The sequence below is a fragment of the Archocentrus centrarchus genome, chromosome 5, assembly GCF_007364275.1.
Source record: "Archocentrus centrarchus isolate MPI-CPG fArcCen1 chromosome 5, fArcCen1, whole genome shotgun sequence".
Taxonomy (NCBI): Eukaryota; Metazoa; Chordata; class Actinopteri; order Cichliformes; family Cichlidae; genus Archocentrus; species Archocentrus centrarchus.
Window position 1 is genome coordinate 4,980,968 of NC_044350.1, and position 7,647 is coordinate 4,988,614.

At 39.6% G+C, this 7,647-nt stretch overlaps 1 protein-coding gene across 1 annotated transcript in view; it reads right to left on the minus strand.

Moving 5' to 3' along the window:
• Nucleotides 1-7,557: 7,557 nt before the first annotated feature.
• LOC115780782 (bridging integrator 2-like) overlaps nt 7,558-7,647 on the minus strand; it is a 14,118-nt gene continuing 14,028 nt past the window's right edge. Inside the window, 1 exon segment of the mRNA XM_030730184.1 lies at nt 7,558-7,647. This exon segment is cut by the window's right edge and continues 420 nt beyond it. The gene's annotated coding sequence lies outside the window, so the exon portion shown is untranslated.

Consider the following 7,647-nt stretch of genomic DNA (forward strand, 5'->3'; position numbering starts at 1 on the left):
TATGTCCACGTCCAAGAGTGTGTTTTAATAACATATTTAAGTAGCACATACACAGGACTGAAAGTCCATTCATTACTTTAATGAGTTTAAAACATTTGTGTTTCCTCACAAATGCCTGTCTCCAATCAAAACCTATTATTTAGCAATATATTATATGTAGAGATGGTTTAAGTTAAATAAGAGCTTGTGAGTTTCTTGAGGTTGTGACATGAAGTCCTGGCTCAAATAAGGAATATACATTACCATATGTTGTATAAAGTGCCTGGAAGAAAAGAACTCAAGCAATCTGTGACCTGTATTGACCTCTGTTGGCCTCAGGTATGAACTGCAAAGTGACACCAAAAAAAAAAAAAAAAAGTGACAAGTGTTTAGTGACACAAAATACAAGCTTATTTTAATCTACACTGCTACACACACACTGCTGTGTATTTGGCCTGAGAGCCATCTGGTGAAGAAACTACAGTGTAATATGTGATGGCGGGGCTTTTTAAATTATTGCAGCACCTCCCTAAGTTTCTCTCTATCTACTACAAATCACATGCACTTAGTGTTGTTGCAAACACTTCCACTGTCCTATGAAGGCATTCTTCTTTTTGGCATTCTGCCTTATTTTTCTGCATTTCTGCATTTACAGCTAGATAAGTAAGAATAAGATAAGAATAACTCTATTGATCCCAGAGGGACATTCATATGTCTGGCATAGCTCATCTGCTATTTGTATGAGGACTGAAAAACCGAATGGCTGTGGGTACAAAGTGACATTTCCCATGATGACTGTTGGCAGAAAGAGCCCATATCTCCACTTATAAGCCTTCACCGTCGCACCAGCACGTCAACCACAAAAACACCTCTTTATCTCAGCTGGAACAGGGTGGTATGGTCCAGATTTTCTTCATTTCACCAAAAAAAGCTCTTCTTCTCTTGAGTAAACTCTTCTCCCCACAGAAGTATCCATCACTACTCGGCAAAAACAACAACAAAAAGCTATAAAAATAAAACAAAAATAAAGTTTGAGTAAAGATCAGAGCTTCCCAGACTTTGCTGCTACCAGCTGAAGCGCATAGTAGATCTAGAAGTAAGTTATTCAAATTGTTTTAGTAGCAGTATGATTTTTGGCGCATGGTGCAAAAGAAGTATGAGCAACCTTTTTTGAAATTCAGTTTTTCGCTGGTGCATTCAGGTGCTCGGCTGAAACTCTGGGATTTGTGACATGTAATGCACTCACAGTTACCGCCTTTCTAGTCTTACTGACCACTCAAAGCATTTTTGACTACCCATACATTAATTTAGTACTTTATCTGCATCACATCTACAGCCAAATTACAGTCACCAATGAACCTAACATGCATGTCTTTAGACTGTGCGAACAGAGCTGGAACAGGCACAGGGAGTCCATGAATAAACTCCAGCCTTATTCAAACCAGGAGCTTTCTTGCTGTGAGGTGGCAGGGATAACCACAGTGCTATAGATGACTACTTATTTATTTTCACTGTCACTGCTTTGATTAAGCTTGCTTCCATCGGCCACAACTGTTCAGGGAAAAAATTCTTACTGACACACCCTATGCTGGTCATTTAGTTGTTTAATATTTCACATAGAGAATTGATGGCCAAAACAGAGATAAAATGTAATGTAATGTTGCTCTTACATTTGCTGAGTAACTAAAATATTAATATCTATCTCTGTGTATTTCATATTATTAGAATGTTTCCTAAGATCAATCAAAAAAGTTACAATACAGAAAGTCTGTTTAGTTATTCACTCAATACTTGATACTTTACCACGAATTATCAAGAAGCCCAGGTTCCTTTGATAGAAGCCTTCAGCTCATCTGTGTAGCTACTCTGAGGGGTTCAGGTCAGGCAGGGTGACTGGCCAATCAAGCACAGTAATAATGTGGTCAGACAACCATTTTGGCACTGCTGGAAAAGGAAATTAGCATTGATATATTGTCAGCAGATGGAAGCATGACGTGCTCTAAAATCACTAAAAATTTACTTTTCTTGAGAATCCTGTCAAGAATGTGGTCATCCCTGTTGCTTGTGCACCTTTTCCTACCACACTTTTCCGTTCCACTCAGCTTTACAGTGATGTCCTTTGATGCAGCACTGTGCAAACAGCCAGGCTTTTCAGCCGTGATCTTCTGTGGCTTACCCTCTTTGCAGAGGCTGTCGATCGCCATCCAGACAACTGTCAAGTCTTCCCCATGATCGTGGTTGCATTTACTAAACTAGACAGAGTGATACACAGTATTTATGCTGTTAAATTAGTAATTTACTCAAACTTAAAATGAAATGTTCTAATAATTTGAGATTTTTAATGAGCTATAAACCAAAAGCATCAAAGTGAAAACAAAGTTTGAAATATTTCATTCAACAGGTAATGAATGTAAAAAAAAATATAAAAGTTTACCTTTTTAAACTCTATTACAATAAATAAAGAAATAACTGTTTCATGATATTCTAATTCTTTAGATGCACTAGTACTTCTACTGAATACCGGCTTGTAAACCAAAGTACTTATGACATCAAAGAAAAAGCGCACTTAAAAATCTTGAGATGGAAGTGATATTACCATCTGAGCTCTGCTGCTGTGTTTACCATGACTTCTCAACGTTAGTTTCAAAGTAGGAATAAAGGAGGAAAGCGTACGGGGTGATCTTTACCCGTTTGGCTCATGGCTGTGGAAAAAAAGACTGAACTCTGAGCTACAAGGAGCATGCTGAAACTGCAAAAGCTCGAATACCTGCTGTGCCAGTTATATGTGCAGGCTAATTGGAAAGGCCTGAGAACAGGAGCACACCGAAACACCCTTTTCAGCATTTCTGCAGTTTGCTATGTAGGTGCTTGTAGAGTTTAAAGGGCTTCTTTTTCCACTGGTCCACTTGACAGCCATGTGGGGGATATTATTTATGTCTTTTCACAGCCGAAACTGCCACAGCCATCCAACTTTACCCCCACACAGGACTGTCTGCATCATGTCAGGGCGGAGGTGATAAGAGACAGAGCACACACCTCCTAAGAGTGTCTGCATGTTGTCTCAAGAACTGAAAAATGAAGGTAAGAGCACTCTTACCTCTGCGTGCGTGCGTGTGCGCACGTGCGCGCGCACACACACACACACACACACACACACACACACACACACACAGGAAGCCACAGGTTTACCACAATTAGAACAACAACATGTAGGAGTTTGGGGATTTTTCTTTGCTAAAGTCACCATGAAGGTATTTACCAAGCCTGAAATAACTTGCCTCAGGACAATCAGACTTTGAGAAGACTATTTTTGCATCTGCCATTTCTTTGATAATCAACAATGGATGTATAGTTATCTTAAAGCTGCACATTAGGCCTGACAGCCTAGTTCAAGAAGATAATGGTCTAGAACTGAAAGTAAATCTCTGAAGATCTCTTCCTGTTAAATGTGAGTTCTTCCTCCCTGTAGTCATCAACATTTTCTTGAGAAAGAGTTGTCAGCACATTGGTGTTTGTTCATTAATAAAGTATATTGGCATCAGCAAATAAATAACAGCAAAACCACTTCTTTTCACACTTGCTGATGATCAGTTGACCAGGAGCATCTGATTAGCAGCGCTGGCTGCTACTTACTCACTTAATTCCTATGGAAGCAGTAAGGATGCACTTAATTTTTCACAGGACTGTATACGCTCATCTAACATGTCCCAGTCTCAATAAATAAAAATGAAAAACATTCATTGCCGTCACATTGCTGTTTGACGCATTCTTTCTGTAAACTGTTGGTTATAACTTCTTTATAAAGAGCAGAATGAATGAAAAGGTAGAAGGGTGGTGTTGTGTGTTTGCGCTAACGTTCTTCCACCCTGCTGTAACACTGAGCAGAAAACATTTTTTTTTTTGTATGGCTGAGCCCGACCTTTGACCTTTTTCTGACCTCTGCTCTTCCTGAATAGGGGGTAAAGGAAAAAAAAATATTGTTACAGGGAGAAATAGATTAAAGATTTCCTCACTTCGTTTCCACAGAGACTGACTCGTTCTTTCATGGTCTGCCATGTAAAAGTGTTTGATCAGTGTTGATCAGCATTAGTTCCCCCTTTACACAGTAATGAATCAGGTGTGTGTACGTGTAGGAGCAGGAGGGAAATATATTTATGAATGAGGTTCAGAGGTGTATGAGCTGGTTTCCAGAATTATCCAGCATCCCATTTCCATCAGCTTGATCCACAGTAAACTGACCAAGCATAGCTTGGAACCCCAAAGCTTTCCAGAGAACTTTATCCAAGCTGATCTGTCATCTGCTTTGTCAACACAAAACTACTTCTTAATGGACCTGAGCTAATAAAGCTCTTAACCCTGTTTAACCGACTCGCCAACTTCTCAAGAGGAGCCGCAAGGAAAAATCACACTACAAACAAGCAGAGCAACACGAGGCCAGTGAAGAAGAAACTGGCCTCTGATGCGGTCTTAGCAGATGAAGGCCCCTCATTGAGAAAAAGACAAGTAACAATAAATTATATTCATTTTGGAGCAAATCCCAGAGTCTTCCGCTGTGAATATCACCTTTCAGCATTAACCTCTTGGTGACGAAGCCACTCTATTAATAACAGAATCTTGGTTACTGTTGGATTTCTATCTACAAGGGAGACTTGGGAGTGTGGATGCCTGTGGCCTGATCTGCTGGCACGTATTCCCACAGGTAGCTTGAAAAATATTCCGAACAAAGGCTGCCAGGTTTCTTTGTCAGTCCTTCGATCACTGGAAAAGTTTCAGTAAGGGAGAAAACTAAAACTAAGAGTAGAATTTTTTCTTTTAAGGAAGTAAAGGATGGCGCATGTTCAGAATGGAACTGCAACATTCATTATATTGTGTCTGATATGATGCAAAGAGGAAATTTAATACCGGTAACCAGGCCTACACCGACCTACAAAGGCCTCTGGGAGTTATTTGTTGTGGTCAGTATCTTAGCAGTGTACAAAGGAAATTTGTTCTGAAAACAAAAATGTTTCCTTTCTTTCACGGGCAATCACAGCAGCTGTAAATCAGAAGTCATGCAAGCAGTGAAACAATTATTATCAAAATGTTATTTCAGAAGAGAAAAACCTACAACTTTATTACCTAAATCGAACTATCTGTGCAAAACAGGATGAAAAGGAGGGAGCATTACTTTAAGTCCCTTTGTCACTGTGGTGATGTGACTTGGCAGGAATGGTGTGGAATGAGGTTAACTAACTTATCACTGAGCCAGAGTTTTCCTGCCTCCTTACTTTGAACTGCATCTTTGCAAGGGCACGTTACAGAAGCTTGTTTCACTAAATACCTGAAGTTAGTCTAAATTTCCTTTTCTGTGGCATTCATTTCGTCTACAATGACATAACAAAAAGGTTTGCTCGTCTCGTGGCACTTACTGCAACAACCACAGGCATCAACAGTATCCCAACAAAATGTGAGCAGCTCCTAACAGTACAGTATGCTTCTACTGCTCTGGTTAAAAAAAAAAAAACGCTAATCTGACCTCAGTGACAGATTTTTAGCTATGCTAGCCAGATGTCAGATCCTGACTCAGTCCAGCACTGAACAATCATGTTGGTTAGAGGATGAACTGAAATGGCTTTCTGTGATTCCCTGACTCTTGCATCCAGTGCCACCAGGTCATGTTTTGGCTTGAACAGCAGCATTTGCAATTATTTTAAATGGGGCTCCATAGGAAAGACAAAAATCTGAAAATCCTATCAGAAATAAACATCAAATCAAACCACTTGGAAACTGAAAATTCAGCAAGTTATGATTTTAGGTTAGGGGATGATAGGCAGTGGACCAAACCACTGTGAGACATGTGAGGTGAAGTCCAGCTTTCTAAACTTTTAGAACTCAAAAATGTATTATTTGGCATCTGCAAAACAGTGTAACAGCTTTTAGTGCATGCTATTTCTATTCAACATTATATAGTTATCTTTGCATTGATGTATTGAGAAAGACAACACTGTTTCTCTCAGAGGAGGGGCAAGGGGGGGTGTCTGGAATGACCTTTTGATTGGCCCCAGCTGGGGCCAATCAACATTTTGGTGTTTAAAATCATCCAGTCATTCAGTTTAACGTGTACTTTTTTAAGTGGTGATAGAAGCAAGCTAACATTAGCATTGTGTGCAACAGACCTCTGTGCCATAGCACAGCAGTTTATAGTCATGCTAACAAAGCACTGTTAGCACAGCTGGAGAATATTAGACTGAGACTGAAGTTGATATTGGTAGTTTATTGTATCAGCTTTACTCAAAGCAAATATTTTAATTAATTTGCCTGAATATTACTGCAATAACAAGCATGCTTTCACAGCTCATGTAATTAAGGTACACATATTCCTCATCATCTTCTCATAACTGTATTCTAAGGGTGCATATTAGTTGGCTTATTCAAATACATCAAAGTCCTGTAAGTGCTAAATAAAGTACTGAGCGAGTACAATGATCTGTGGCTGGCTTTTGGGGAAATCGGGGTACTCGGATCAAGATCAGAAATACTCAGGTGCCTTCTGTGCATCAGGAGTAAAAGTTGAGATGGATGAATATAATTTCAGGGACTGAAAAGTGAAGCAAATATAGATAAAAGAGAAGTGCCTTAAACCTGCATTCGGTCTAAAGTCCAACACGGAGAGACACTTCTGGTTGCCAGAAGTCCAATCCTACAGCTCCCTTCATCTGTGAGTTCACTAAATACACTCCTCGTGAGTTTATGGCCTTACTGGATGCAACATGGGGTTCATTTCATAAACAATCATCCCCATTAGAGACAAAATGGAGGATAAAGCCGAGTAGGCTTTAAGGCAGACCTACCTTACCACTGACCAGTGCGGATGACGATGTTCCGTGACCACAAAACACTGGCCAGCGAGGGATTTAGATGATGGGGCTGGAGTCTCTGCACTTTTACAGTATGGAGAACCATGCATGTAAGCACCCCAACACCCTGCAAGTGATTAAAAATGAGCAAAAATCTAAGGGTGTGTTTGTCTCTTTGTTTAAGTGTGATAGGGACTCATGTTTGTTCTAGAAACTTTGGACTTAATAATGTTGCTGCAGTGTTGCACAGCGACAGCCCCAGATAATTAAATTTCTACTTTAATTTCTTTCAAATCTTAAGTAATAAACCCGACCAACAAATCACGTCGACCTGTGTGAAAACACGGAGCTGCCTGGTAGCTGCTTTATATCTTGTCCTTCACATTAAAACAAGCTGTGCCTGAATAGTCTGGTGATTCTAGAAACTCACTTATCCTCATTTACAAGCAGTGGAGCTGCCAAGCTAAGAGAAGTCTGCCCCAGATTTTTTTTAAATATATATGTATATACACGACAGATCCCTCATCCATAAACCTCTCACAGTTGATCGCTCGATGTGTCTCGGGTTTCAGGTCCTGACAATATTTTCACATTCCTTTCGAGTGAATCATTGCAGCGCTTTCTGAAGCTCAGGCTGTTTATCAATGAGCCTGCAGCAGCATTTTCCTTTATTTACAACATACAAATCCCATTTGCATCACACAAAACCTGCTTTGTTAAAATCTTGTATCAGAACAACATCTTTTACTTACAACTTTATTAGGAAATATTACATGGGATAATAACATGAGCTTTAAAACATTTGGATTTTTTTTGTTTTCACAGTGTCTCA